The following is a 15,527-nucleotide window of genomic DNA, read 5'->3' on the forward strand; positions in this document are numbered from 1 at the left end:
TTTCTTTATAGAGGTCCTGAAATTTCTTACAGTTTTTTGATGCTACTGTGCGTATTGTCTTTTTTCCTCCATTCTCTTTTTAAATTGGTTACTGCTGATACTTAGAAAGTAAAAGATTTTTTCATAATTCCTTTTCAACTAGCAGCATGATGAAGCTCTAACTTTCTAAGACTCTTGCTAGTTTTACTGGTTGTTCATGTCTCATAGATTTACTAGGTAGATAATAATACCACTGCAAGTAATGACGGTATTTCCAGTGTAACTTTTAATATTAACAGAGACCAGATTCTTGTAAATTCCAATCATCAGCTTAATCTATTATTTATTTTAAAAATCCATCATTTTCTGATGATATAATAGTATAAATAATGGTACATTCTAAATTCAGTATATTTCAGAAATGGCTTTTGATGTCAATGGGGTAAGTAGGAGTTACAACCTCAAAGCAGGGTACAGATGTCATGCTGAAAAACATCATCTCTGTTAAATATTTTAGAAGAGTGGATAGAAAAGGCCTTTTTCAAATGTCTTTAGAGAAATAAGATAAAATGTACCCCAAGTGAACAAAATATCAGAAAGATAAACTCCCATTTCCAGAAAGTACAGTATACCAAATGGACAGAAATGTTTCTAATCAGAGTATTTTCCACATTTTCTAAGAGCTCTGATCTGCTCTTAAACGAGTCTTAACTTATTGCTTTGGAGAATTAAGATAAAGTTAGTGATGACTATAACTTTCTATTAAGCAATTTTCTTTCTCAATTGTGCACAGCCACTTACGCAGCAGAACATAACAGCTCAATCAAATCTTATTATGCCAGATTTAGTTCAAAGCGTTAAGAAATGCACAGAGAAAGACTTGATATTGTCTGAAGAAAACCTTTTCATAAATTGCTCTTTTGTAGACTAGAAAAAAAATAGATACTGTAGGTACCTTTTTATGTGTCGTTAAGTTCTTCGGCCAGAAATCCAGAGCAGTTGCAATGAACTTGCTGCCCGTGATGTAACAGTGAGCCATGAGAATGTGGTGAGGTCCAGTGCCTCTACGCGTGGCCTCCAGAATGTTCAGGGTGTGGTTTAAGGATACGGAAGCTTCTGCTTGTGTTCTACCACTCACAAGTTTCATTGTGCAAGGTGTTGGTTTAATTTCCCTCGCAAGGTACGAGACTTCTCCAACCTAAAACATGAGAAGGAAATAAAGGTCTGAAACAACAAAATATACTTCTCTCCTTATTCAAGCTATTCCCAAGTTTTTACTCAATGGGGAAAAAGAAGATAATAATAATAACGGTGAGTTAGAATTTGAGAATTAGAAGTAATGTATATAAAGTATTTGTTTTATAGAGTTTAGGCTCAGGGTGGCAATCGATATATGCTAGCCATCATTATTATTTCTAAATTAAGATTTCAAACCTAATAGGTGTAGCTCTCAGAAATTAACCACTGTATTTGTTTTACAGAGTGACAATAATATGAGGATGAGTAATCTTATACACGGAGCATTAAAAGAAAAAAAAAGCTCTTTGGGTATGTGTGATTAACACTTTTAAAATATTATATGTCTTAATGTCCTGGACACAGATATCACTAGGGTATTATTCATTCTTGAGAAACATCTGAAATTAGATTAGGAGAAAGACCTTGTTTTGATGCTGTGTGTCCCTCAAGGGTGGCACTGTGGTTCAATGGTATGAGGGGCTGTAGTGTTTGGGTCCTAAAAGAGGGTTTTTAATATGTCTCTGTAAAGTTGAAAATGGATTTGCACCTTTCTGTTTCAGAGACTAAAGGCACAGTATTTTTGGCTCCTAACAGTTGATAGATAACATTTTTTCTGTAGATCATTCTCTATAATTGGACATGAATTATATGAGACCTTTTTACAAAGCATCTGCTTCCTTTTTCTGTCGAGACATCTACGAGATCTTGCTCCAAAAGAGCAAGGAGGATAATAAAGGCTCTTAACTCTTTGATTTTCATAAAAATTCTGCGAATTTTTTTCACTACTGGAAAAAGTAAACATATGAACATATATACTGTTCAGTATATAGAGATGCCAAATACAGAGTGGTGTTGAGTAAAAACTTTTTTTTTCCTTCCCCATTCCTGGGGTGTGTAATTTCTTTAATAGAGACTTTGCTGAACTTCCATCGCAACTAAAAATTCCTCAGTATTAAAGCTCAGTGAAAAGAAATCTCAGTGCCTGGAAGACAAGGCAATCAAATCATGTGACAGTCCCATATGCAACTGCAAATCTGTCCTCATAACTGTCTGTAGAGCTCACAAAAGAGTCACACATGTAGCTATTGGAAGAATATCTTACACAATTTGGCACACAAGTTCTAAGATTAGCAGCTGAAGAGGGGGAGGAGGAAGAGAGGAACATAATAGATTAACTGACACCCATCCACTATCTTTCTAAATTGTTCGGAATTTAAAAATATTATTTTGATCAATCTATATATACACCCACAAATTTGAAAGAAAAATGCAAAGCATGTTGTGGTTGAAAGAACAAATGGTTTTTTAAAACACACACACACACACGCACACACGCACACACACACACTATGAAGTATATGTCACTGAACAAGGGAGTCCAGCCAGCTCCCAAGTGGCATGATAACATGATGAAAAGCAATCCAGGATGCTGTGAATCAAAAAGGCATGGGTCTATTTTTAAAGAGGTCTGTGTCTCCCTACCCTGTGTGCCAAGTGTAGTTTTTCTGGAGAAGTCCAGCCTCCAAAGTAGGTGAGCTTCTAGATGTTCCAGGAGATAACTACCCAACATTTGACCGCCTTCTCCCTTTGTAAGTCTTGGGCTCTCCATGCATCATCCATGTTAATCACTAGGCAAACAGAAGAGCTGTCCAACTAGTTCACTTCCCCTATTCTTGAACAGATTGTTTGAGACATAATATGAATACTAATTAATGATAAAATATCTGTGAGTGTTTTGAAATATGGACAAAGATAGCACTTTGAGACAGGCGCCCAGATAGATCTTATGCAACAAGCCCCACTGGTCATATAAAGGGTCAGGGTACAACTCAGAGATATGAGAGCAAAATTGGCAGAGTTCTTGGCTCCAATACAGTGAGAGACTGTGGACTACTTTTTCGTTTTGTTTTTTGAAGGGGTGTTTCATTTTCTTTTTAAACTTTTCCCTCTGTTAAATTGGAAGAGTATAAAATGAAAACTCCCTTCACAGACAAATGGAGAGAAAAGCAGTCAGAATTTTGTTAAAGGTCAACTGGAGTAGATAGAGGAACAAGACTCCAACATATCTGACCCAGGATTGTGGGTCTGGGCTCCGCAGCAAAAGAAGTACAAGCAGCTTGGGTCTGACCCAGTGCTCAGTGCCAGAGGCTGCCTCAGGCTCTCTGATGCAAGGGCTGAGGAAAGTCATTTAAAAGAATATGATCCCTCTTCAATTCTCATTTTACAAATAGTTCTCTTAGTCTCAGAGAAGTGTACCCACAGAGATATAGGAAATACTATTTTCTATTATAGAGAAAGCATATTATTAGATTCAATTATGAAGACGATTAAAATAATATCTTCTGTATTAAGAACCTAAGCTACTGCCAAAACATATTATCTCCCCTCCTTTCCTTCTAAAACTGAGTATTGTACTTTCTCCTTAAAACCTGTGTAAGTTGCCTCATCTGGTCTCAGAAACTTTATCCTTTAACACACTAGTCTTTGTATTCTTCCCTAATCTTGATAGCTAACATGAATGCTTAAGTAGTGCTTTATAATCTTGGGACTTCACCAATTGTAATTTGTTCTAATGCCAAAGAAAAGACAAGAGGATAATCCAAAATTAAATATAACAACAAAATAATTTATATTTGACCTTAGAGTTGTTTTGAATTGAATTTTACCAATGGATGTATAAAGTATTAGAGAAATTCATTTGTCTCACTCAAAGAAATGACAATGTTTCATGAAAATCTGATGTGGGAAAGAATTAAAGTTGACCACAGTCTGTATTTCATGTTCACTCAGTCCGTATCTGTCTGAGAATTAGATATGGATTCCTACACTTTTCTGGAAGTAGATGATACTTTCCAAGACATGTTCAAGGCTTGCCATGTTCCAAACCTTCTTGGAGACATGAGAAATGATCAATTATTTGCATTTTAAAGGTTTTCTTGGAGTTCAACTAAATCTAGAAAGAAGAGAGATGTCAACAAATTTGTCATTATCAAATGAGATGCTGTTAATAGTAGTTGCTTAAAATGACAGTAAAGTAAGTCCATAATAAAAAAAAAAAGAAGATGCATAATAAAGACAATTCATTGTGGACATGAATTTTTATGATACCACACATTTTTATGCTTGTTTACATTTATTCATGTTTCTCTTCATATGTATTCATCTTTCCCCCAACCTCCACAGTAGCCCTGTTGTTAGTGTGTGAAGGGTACAGCAAGAACTTTCTTAAATACTTAGGAAAAAAAGAGATACGAAAATGCCTTCTGAGTTAATTGGGAAAATATACACAGTGTTCTGGAGCAGGTCTTTTCCTCGTGATTGATTGTTAGGGTTGGCCTGACCCCTTGACTTGAGACTTAACATTTCATACCGGGTCTCAGTTCCCCAAAGCCATCTCACCTAGAACTTCTCACCTGGACCTCCCTTTATGTCACACAGAGGTCCAAGGCTAACTGAAACACCCGCCCCTATATCTAGGCCCTGTGCCTGAGATAAAAAACCAGGCTGACTTGGATCTCTGCTTACCTAGATGGAAAGACAAACAATAAGCTTAGAAAAGACAAAGACTGTGTCATCTAATTCTCTTGTGCATTCCAAGTATCCTCATGGTGACATTATGTTATCCAGTAAATACTAGAAAGGGTGTTATCCTCAGAAGTGACAGCTAGCATACCAATTTACATAGAGATACTCTGAATTTACCAAGAGTGCTATTAGAACTTTCGAGTTGGTTGGGTTTCTACCTTCTAAGTATATGAGAGTAAAATAGAAGTTAAATCAGTTTTATAAATAGAGTTGGCATATAGAATCATTAGGAGCAAGAAGTGTGTAGGAAAGGACTTTTACCTTCTCATGTTCTGTGGCTTAGGCCCTAAAACTTGTGATCTTCCTTGAGTCCTTTTTCCTTTTACTGCTCATTTTCTATCTCAGGAAATCCTGTCAGTTACACCTTCAAAATATATCCAGAATCCAACCACTTCTTACCAAGTTCCCTGTTACTGTCCTGATCCAAGTCACTATCATTTTTCATATGGATTATTGAGATAATTTCTTAATTGGTCCATCTGTTTCTACCCTGGGGAAAGTCCATGCTCAAGCCAGTGTCCAAGTGATACTCTTAACATACAAGTTACATCCAGTCAGTCCTCTGCTGAAAACCCTCTTGGCTTCCTATTTCACTCAGAGTAGAAGCCAAATTCCTTCCCCAGGTCTGTAAGACCTGGTACAATCCTTGGCCCTCTCCTTTTTACCTCTATGGCCTTGCCTTCTAGCATTCTCTTATAAATTGACTTTGCTTTGGTGACATTAATCTCCTTGCTACTTCTCAAACAAGCCTGAAACCTTGAACACTTCCACTTTATCATGTTCGTACTGGCTGTCTCCTTGGCCTAGATTGCCCTATGCTGGTGACCTCCTTTGCTAAATCCTTTAGTTCCTTCAGGTCTTTGCTCAACTGATGCCTTCTCAATGGGCCCATCTGTGAGCACCCTATTTAATGTAACATCCCCTTCCCCCCTATATCCTTACCTCCATTTGCCATCTCCCTTACCCAGTCTATTTCTTTGTCTCCTCCTATTAGCATCTAAGTTCCATGAGGGCAGCAACAGAGAACCCAGCACATAGTGAGGAGTGTTCGATGAATATTTGCTAAAAGAATCCATTTCAGAAGCAACACAATGAGGGGCACCTGGATGGCTCTGCCATTAAGCGTCTGCTTTCGGCTCAGGTCATGATCCTAGGGTCCTGGGATCGAGCCCCACAGTGGGCTCCCAGCTTGGCAGGAAGCCTGCTTCTCCCTCTCCCACTCCCCTTGCTTGTGTCCCCTCTCTCACTGTCTCTCTCTGTCAAATAAATAAAATCTCAAAAAAAAAAAAAAAAAAGAAGCAACACAATGAATGATAAGGGAGGATTTTTGCCAAGAACAAATATTGAAAATCATGAAATACTGTAAAAACAAAAATACTGTAAAAATTGAACAAAGAATAGGAATATCCCTCTACTTCCAGTGGATTTATACAATTCCTTCACTTAAAATAAACCAAAAATTAAGGAAAAAGGCAAACCATACTTTCATGCTTTATTTTAGATGAGCACAGAGCACAAAGAAAATAGGTAACAACTAGGCGAGGCACTAGTTGTTATAGAATAAGAAGTGTTTGATTGAAAAAAACATTAGAATAACTAACAGTCTGATACAATAAAGGACTGACCTACACATGCTAAAAACAGTAAAATATGAAAATTTAATTCAGGATTACATACCACATATTAAGTGTCAACTGTGATCATTCCAAGGATATCTGAATAAGAGTTTAACCTGATATTAATGGTTGAATTTTATTTAAAATTTCTAAACTTTATCTTAAGGAAGAGTATAAATCAGTGTTTCACTTCTACCTAGTTTGAGTACAAATGAGTTCTGTAGAATCTGGGACATTATCCCCAACACCTAGCACAGGATCTATGTTATAAACACATAACAGGGACTCAGTAAATGCTTATTAACTAACAGAGATTGCACAAGTCAACATACTTCTTCAGTGTGGTAAATTCGTCTTGTTCCTTCTCTGTGTTAACTGTAGAGCTTCCAATGGCATCTCAGTAAAGGGGGAAAGCCAATAAAATATCTGTTGTATCTGCCTGTCTCATATATAAGTAAAGGCAATAAAACAGTGAGAATTGGCCAGCTTGCTCTTCTAAAAACTTATTATTAAATGATATAAATATATTTTCCTTCAGCCAGTAGGGTAATGGGCCCAAGATCAAGTGGGAGATGAGGCAACCCCCCCCCCCAAACCACAGGCTTTCTAATCATGGAGGTACTAATGAAGCACAAGAGACAAATGGCTGATCCACACCAGAGGATTTTGTTTCAAGGTATCGCTTTGGTTCTGAGCGAAACTCCTCATAATTCTAATACGATGAAACTAAGAGTGACTCATGGAGCTTGGTGCTCAAACAGCCAAGTCCTGAGAATTTAATGTGTGACTTATTATAACACCAGTTCATGTGGTGAGTCACCAAAGAGGTGAATGTCTTTTACGCATGTTTGAGATGTAGCATGAGGGACTAGGAGTAGCTCTGCACAGGATGTTCTCTGTACCACTTGTCCACTTGGTAGAGATCATGAAAATCAAGAGAGTCCCTAACAAACTTAAATATTTGAATATCATATCTTTTTTTTTTTTTAAAGATTTTATTTATTTATTCGACAGAGATAGAGACAGCCAGCGAGAGAGGGAACACAAGCAGGGGGAGTGGGAGAGGAAGAAGCAGGCTCATAGCAGAAGAGCCTGATGTGGGGCTCGATCCCAGATCGCCGGGATCACGCCCTGAGCCGAAGGCAGATGCTCAACCGCTGTGCCACCCAGGCGCCCCTGAATATCATATCTTTAACTCAACCTATATCCAGATGATTAGCTGGGTGTCAGCCTAATATATGACTTTGGTGGATATTCTGCAATACCAGAGCACACAGATCCAACCAAGGATAAGCAGAGGCATACAACCCAAACCATTCATTTTGGCAGAAAATCTTTATGAACAGGAATAACTAACATTTACTGAGCTATTATGATGTGCCAGTTACTGTGCTAAGCATTTTTATCTGCATAATCTCATTTGATCTTCACACACCCCTTGGTAGTTATTATTACTATCTATTTTAAAGATTACTGCACTGAAACTTGGAGATCAAGGAACTCGGTCAAGGTTACACAGGCAGTGCACAACACACTGGGACTCAAGAGTGGGGCTGTATGATGTGGAAGCCATTGCAGTCTTAACTACTGAGTCACATTACCTTTAATTGCTACTGTCATTTTTCTCGCCTTTGGCTTTGCTGATTAGCCACCCCCAGCCAAGTATTGGATATGAAGCACCTCTAGACAGCACTTCATGAAGTTTCAGAACAATGTTAAATAGATTGCCCAAAGTTTGAAAGAAGGAGGCAAACTTACTAGAGTCAGATTCATGTGGTAGATAGAGCTTAGGCTTTGGAGACCTGGGTTATGTGTCTTTGGATAAGTTACCCTGGGAAACCGGTTTTCCTATCCATAAAATGACAATTATGATTATTTGTATGACATGGTTCTTGAGAGGATGGTAGAGGATCTATGTGGAATTCTCAGTACTTGATAGACAATATGTAAACAATAACTATTAATTTAATGTTGAATCATCAGAAAATCGTATGATCCTACAAAACAAATGTTTTGATCGTATATGCATTTGTTTTCTATATATACTTGGTAGTTAATTACTCAAGAATTACGGCAGTAATTTTTTTCCCTTGATTTGGACTCTCTGTCTTCATATTCAATGCTGTCGGTTTAGTCACATGGATGAATTACAACTCATTGCTTCTTATAACAGTCTGAGAGAGTATTAATTCATAATTTAATAGTAGTGAAAAATTTGATTTAATGAGTTCTTAAATCATAAGAAATTACTATTTTATCAAGGTTTACATTTATATGTAGCATAAAGTTAATTATGGCCATTTATTTATTTACTCAGTAAATTTTTACTGAATGCCTATATATATACCAAACACTAACTTTGCTGGGGATGCAATATAAAAATATATCACTCTACTCTGAAAGAATCACACTCGAGTGGGAAGATAGTTATGCCAACAGAGGGCCACTGAATCATTTAGAAGACCAGTAAAAAGGCATTACAACAGTTTAATCAAGAGACAAATTGCTGAACTGAGGCAGGGGCAATGAGTTGAAATGGAGAGTACTTATATTTATTGATGATATTCAGGAACTAGAATGGATGGAATGTGATGCTTCGTGGGATGCATATTTAGGGAGGGCAGGATGTAAAGGAAAAAAACCTAGGCTGATTTATGGGATCCAGTGAGATTTAGAGGCACAAGTTGTAAAAGTGATGCATTAAACAAAAGTTTCTCTTTAAAATGTAACTCATGGAATCATCAGTGATATTTGAATCAGTAATAGAAAATTGAAGCAATAACGCTGCTAAATTTAAGTCGAAGGGGATACATAGAAAAAAATTAAAATGTTAACAAATGCAACTAGTTACATGACCACCATATAAATTAGGCGTAATGATACATGATGATAAAAAACACTGGGACTCCAGGCAGAAATTTTAGATTCCTGGTTTCATGAATAACCTTGAAGTTTTGTTTCTCTTTTGTTCTACAGCAAATATCCAATATCCCATGTCAGCAGCAGTGTATTTAGGAAGCATACTAATCTCCTCACTAAGGTGAGACTCAGATGTGGTTCTAACCCTCCACTTGGAGACCGGTGCCCCAGCGGCAATTCAGCACGAGTGTGCCCAGCTAGCTCCAACTTGCTGTAATCACTGAGCAAGAGAAAAGTCTCTATTGCAAAAGGGATATAGTCATTGGATTGGTCTGCTCTTTAAAAAGCTATTTAGAGTTTGAAGTGCAAGCTGCTTGCTGAACAAAAATCCTCAGACACAATCAGCCACAGAATTTCACCCAGACCTCAAGTATTTCACAAAGAAATGATATATCATTTGTCCAAAGAGAATGAAACACCTGTTTCTAAGAGTGATTTAAGTCAATAAGTAATAAACCCAATCTTTGTTATGAATGCTTTCTGGTGTCTGAATGATTATTGCCCTTTCAGAGGGCAAAGTGCACAAAAGATTCGGTGACCTTGTGACTTGACAGTCAAATAACTACCATTATGTTCAGTCAATGTAAATAAGCATGGCTGACAATGTGCTAATTGGCTGCCTCTGGTCAGCCAAGTGTACTTTTGACCTTAATGAGAACCTAATCAATTAATACTGAAGGCAATAAAGACCTCTTGCTGATTAAATAAGACAGAAATCATCTTTTTTCAACAGGATTAGAGCTGCAAAATGGCAAACTTTTAATTTAATATATGATAATCCTCTCTTCTCAGGACCCCTCTCATTTAGCTAACACGGTGAGATTGAACTCTGAAACGTGAAATCTTTGATTCAACGATTTATGTGTAATAGCCTTCTTAAAAAATGAACAAAATGTAATTCAGATATTAAAGTGACAACTTCTGATATGCATTTAAATTATGTATTAATCAACTTATCATGGTCATAGAGTTGAAAAAACACGTTTTCTTAAAACTAAAAGAGTCTATATTAAAATTCTAGAGAAAATAATGAAACTTGATAGAACTGTTACTCAATTTGGGACTTTTCTGAGAACTCGTAAGATGATAGTAGCTAGCATTTCAGGGGCATAGAGTTTCCTTTTCAATTAAAAAGAAAAATGCTACTATTGGCTTTCAGAAGATATGGAAATGCTACCATAAGAAAAATTTCTTTACATTACAACAGAAATTGTCACTCTGAAGTCACAAAGTGGAGTGTTCTGTAACCTGATTGCTCTAAAGCAGCATCTCCTTAAATGCTCTGTACTAGGTAAACAGTCTCTCTGCTGAAATGAGGCCATAATTTGTAAGAGCATCCAGAATTACTTTCTGTTTACAATGTATAATATCTGAGTTGGCAAAGGAACACATTTATCATTTTAGGTTAAAAATTTATCATTTGGACACAATGACTAAAAATTTACAGTTCCTCTCCTTTAACATCATTCTTCTCTGAGAATCAGTTTTCCTGTTTAAAGCTTTGCAGCTCTTTTGGCTCAGATGATGCATTTGAAAATGCATGTAATTTATACAGGAGAGGAGATACAGTTCCTTTAAAAAAATGGTGAAAAAGCAACAGCTGTGTATCTGCAATAACTTGAGGCTTTTAATACAGATAAATATGCAAATATGTCACACTATTTTTAATGCACCATTTTTACACAGTGTAGTGACTGAAAACAGCAAACATTCTGTGTATTTAGATTCATCATGAGAAATATGCACCATTCAAAACTGCAGTTATTGTCATGTTGCAGCGAGTAATAAAAAATGTGGTTTTGGATGATAAAGAAAACAGTGCTAAGTCATTACAAGAGCACCGACAAAGTCCAGGGCCGTAGTTGTGTAGATTCCACGACCATTCATCAGCATTGTTGGAGAAACTACAAAGCACACTCACACTCCTCCACCGATGAGATAACACGCAGATTAGCTAGTCATATTTCTTCAATCATATTAACTAGTTGTACTTCTCAAATAATACTAACTGGTTAAATCTAGTTGTATTTCCCAAATAACAAGGCAATTTAATCTAGAGTCCGGGTTTTGAAGACAAGACCCATTGGGTTTCAAAATTTAGATGAGTAATTCAGGTCGTTAAATCAAATTATGTATTTTGTACAGAATCATTTGAGAAATCCATACTGGAGTTAGAATTAAGTCCCACAGGCTCATTTTGACCTTACTATACTAAGCTTTCTCCCAACATTACCCACAATGACTTTTCCCCCACATTTATTATGAAAAATGTCCAACAGAGAAAAGTAGCGTTATAGTGAATATCTATGCTTATCACTATTAACCTCTTACTACACTCGCTGTATCATATATCTTTCCATCTACCACCAATTTTTTTCTTTTAGACTTTGATTGCTTTTGTTTTTTTTTTTTTAAATACACCTTATTTTGGGGAGGCAGTTTAAAAATTGTATAGGTGCAGAGTGTTTCCACATACCCCTCAAGCCCTTCTTCCTCGTTTTTGCTATTAATATTGTGGATTAGTGTGGTACGCTTGTTACAATTGAAGAACCAATAATGACATACGATTATTAACTAAAGTCTATAGTTAACATTCGAGTTCACTCTTGCTGTGCATTCTATGGGGTTTGACAAGTGTATGACACCCACTGTTACAGTACCTTACAGAATAGTTTCACTGACCTAGAAATCCCCTGTGCTTCACCTCCACCTCATATTCATCCTTCCCTGAGGGATAAGGGTTAATGTCTTTTTTGAAGAATGTCCCAGAGGCGAAGTATCCTTCTCATTGTATCACATGACAGAGTACACGCAATGAACACAGCTTAGCAGTGGTGATGTTTCTTGATCATTTGAGTGAGGTAGTGGTTGCCAGATTTATTCATTGTAAGGTTACTCTTCCTCCCTGTCCCGCTCTATTTTTTGGAAGGGGGTCATTAAGACCAGTGTATACTTGAGGATAGGGAATTATTTATAGCAGTATGGACTCATGTATATTTATTTTATACTTGGGGTTTTGTTGCTGTAAATTTGTCCAGTTTTGGCTACTGGGGTCTTGTTCAGGATGGTTGCTCTGTCTGCTTGATAGGTCTCATCCTTTTGTTTTTTTGAACACCTCCTTACTTTCTGACAGTATGAGACACTCCAGGCTCACCTAGGATCCTCCTGCCTCAGCCAGAGAGTCAGCTATTTCTTCATGGAATCCTGGTTCTTTCTATTGGAGGATGGCATTTAGAAACTAAGATCTAGGTACCAGTGTCATCATTGCCACTGGGGTGTTAGCACAATGATTTTTTTTTTAAACTAAGAATATAACACAAGGATGCACAATTTGAAAATTCAACTCTCCTTAAATTGAAATACCTGAGAAAAGTTAAGGAAGACAAGCACCATTTAGTTGTTCTATTTTATCTAATGTCTTAGAAAAAAACAAACTACTCTCAATAATATTTTTATTTATGATTTTTCTCAGTCCTATTTGGACTTTTATGAAAACTGATTTATTTTAAAAAATGACAGAAACATCAGGAATAGTTATAAATACTCATGTATCTATTCAGTTTTATGCTGTCTGGGCAAGACATATGAGATGTCTTCGTGGAGTGTGGTAGTAGTTGCTTTGGCTTTTGGCTAAAACATGGTCCCTTGGTATTTCTCTGTACTTCTCTTCCCTATACTTCTGAATACCTTTCCTCAGTCTTTACATGCATAAGGTAACCGAAATGAATTCATTCACTAGTCACACCTGACATTTGGGAGTGGTAATGAAGGTTCCTATATACACTTAAAAAGGTAAAGAAAAGTGTAGTACAATTATAGTTTGGATAGCCCTATCAGCGCCAGTCAAAATGATAGACCAGCAAAATGGTCTTATGTTTAGTGAAAAGAAACTGTCCTGGGAATCAAAAAATGTAAGATATTCCTTATGTATATGTGTGGATGTATTTAATACGCTCCGTTAAGAAGAAAATAAAATCAAACATTGTAGAAATACATAGCAGGGAAAATCCCTGGAATCCCAATACTCAGAGACAACCACTTTCAATCTTTCAGACCATTCCATTGCCCTCTTTTTATTTATATGCACCACATCGGGCAATATAGTAAGACATCTTAAATATAAACAAATGTATATGTAACTTTACATAAATGGGACCATATGATATATGTTCTTCTGCTATAAGCTTTATTATTGGTAAGGATGGAGGTCTGTCCTTATCAATAAATGGGGATATATACATATATCAGGCATTTTAATTCTGTATAATATGCCAAGGTACTATTATGCTGACTTCTTTCTTTTTCTTTTTTTCAAAAAGATGTTATTTATTTATTTGAGAGAGAGGAGAGAGAGCGAGCAAGCATGAGCAGGGGGAGGAGCAGAGGGAGAGAAAGAGAGATGCAGACCCCCCACTGAGTGGGGAGCCCAGTGTGGGCTCAGGATCCTGAGATCATGACCTGAGCTGAAGTCGGATGCTTAACTGACTGAGCCACGCAGGCGGCCCTCAGTGCCTTATTTCTTCACTTTCCTGCTGCTGGATATTTAAATTGCATCCAAAGGTATTGTTGTTAAAAATTATATAGAGACCAACATCCTTGTTGTCAGATCATCACGTTAGGATAAACTCCTAGGAGTAGGATCAGAGAATAAAATAATATGGACATTTTAATCAAGGATAAATATTGCTAAACTGTCCTTCGGGAAGGTTGAACAACGCACAGTCTCGTCAGCAGACTATTCTCTTAAGATCTTCTTGTTATCTCTGTTTCTGAGTTAAAACACCCTATGTTTAAGTGAGGATTTCTTACTTGTCCTGCATGAGAAGGCTTCCCTCAGTTCTGGAACCTCCTCACTCATGATCTCCGAGTATCGGTCTTACGCCGTTCCCCGAGTATTCTCTTCTTCCAGAGCACAATTGGACACATCTTTCTATCTTTCACATTTTTTAACCAGTTTCATATTATCCATGACTGAGTGGAAAAAAAAACACATTCCCCTGGGAATTCAAACACACAGGTTTTCCCTCAAACAAATCTGGAGTTGAAACTGCATGACTGGTGTGGTCCTGGAAACCCTAAGCAGACTAATTTTATCTTTGTCTTGCTGGGCTGCATTCTGGAAAATCACTTTAGTTCTATATTCTGATTTACTCATTCTCTGAGTTGTGTCTAATCTTCTACTTAATCCATTCCCAGAATTTTTAATTTTAATAATCATAATTTTTCATGTCTTAAATGTTCATTTTTTTTCTTTTAACAATCTGCTTACTTTTAGTAGTCCCCTGTTTTTTCAGATACCTCATATTGTGTATACATAATTTGAACATAGAAAGTTCCTAGGGTTCTAACACTATTTTCTTTTTTTCTCTCTCTTTCTTAAAATTTATTTTTATTTATCTTTTAAAAAAATTAAATTCAATTAATTAACATACAATGTATTGTTTCAGGGGTACAGGTCTGTGATTCATCCATCTTATATAATATCCAGTGCTTATTATAACACATACTGTCCACAATGTCCATCACCCAGTTACCCTATCCCTTCACCCCCATCCCCTCAAGCAACCCTCAGTTTGTTTCCTATAATTAAGAGTATCTTATGGTTTGTCTCCCTCTCTGGGTTTATCTTGTTTCACTTTTCCTCTCTTCCCCTATGATCCTCTGCCTTGTTTTTTAAATTCCGCATATCAGTGAGATCATATGATAATTGTCCCTCTGACTGACTTATTTAGCTTAGCATAATACCCTCTAGTTCCATCCACATCCTTGCGAATGGCAAGATTTCATTTTTTGATGTCTGTGTAATATTCCATTGTGTGTGTGTGTGCATGTATGTGTATGTATGTATATATGTATATACGTGTGTGTGTATATCATCTATCTATCTATCTATCTATCTATCTATCTATCTATCTATCTATCTATCTATCTATCATCTTTCTATCTATATCTCACATCTTCTTTATCCATTCACCTGTTGATGGACATCTGGGCTCTTTCCATAGTTTGGCTATTATGGACATTGCTGCTATAAACATTGGGGTGCAGGTGTCCCTTCGGATCACTACATTTGTATCTTTGGGGTATATAGCCAGTAGCGCAGTTGCTGAGTCATAGGGTAGCTCTATTTTCAATTTTTTGAGGTTTTCCAGAGTGGCTGCACCAGCTTGCATTCCCACCAACAGTGTA

The 15,527-nt window shown here is 36.8% G+C and overlaps 1 long non-coding RNA gene across 2 annotated transcripts in view; it reads right to left on the minus strand.

Annotated features, from left to right (window-relative positions):
- The window catches only part of LOC148107047 (uncharacterized), a 201,298-nt gene that overhangs the window by 98,418 nt on the left and 87,353 nt on the right, over positions 1-15,527 (minus strand). For both annotated transcript variants that reach the window (XR_015723158.1, XR_015723157.1), the window contains one exon: positions 935-1,177. This is a non-coding gene — a long non-coding RNA (uncharacterized LOC148107047). The remainder of the gene's footprint in view (positions 1-934; positions 1,178-15,527) is intronic.

Source organism: Ursus americanus, chromosome 36 (genome assembly GCF_024610735.1).
Source record: "Ursus americanus isolate L20-20 chromosome 36, mUrsAme1.1.p, whole genome shotgun sequence".
Classification (NCBI taxonomy): domain Eukaryota; kingdom Metazoa; phylum Chordata; class Mammalia; order Carnivora; family Ursidae; genus Ursus; species Ursus americanus.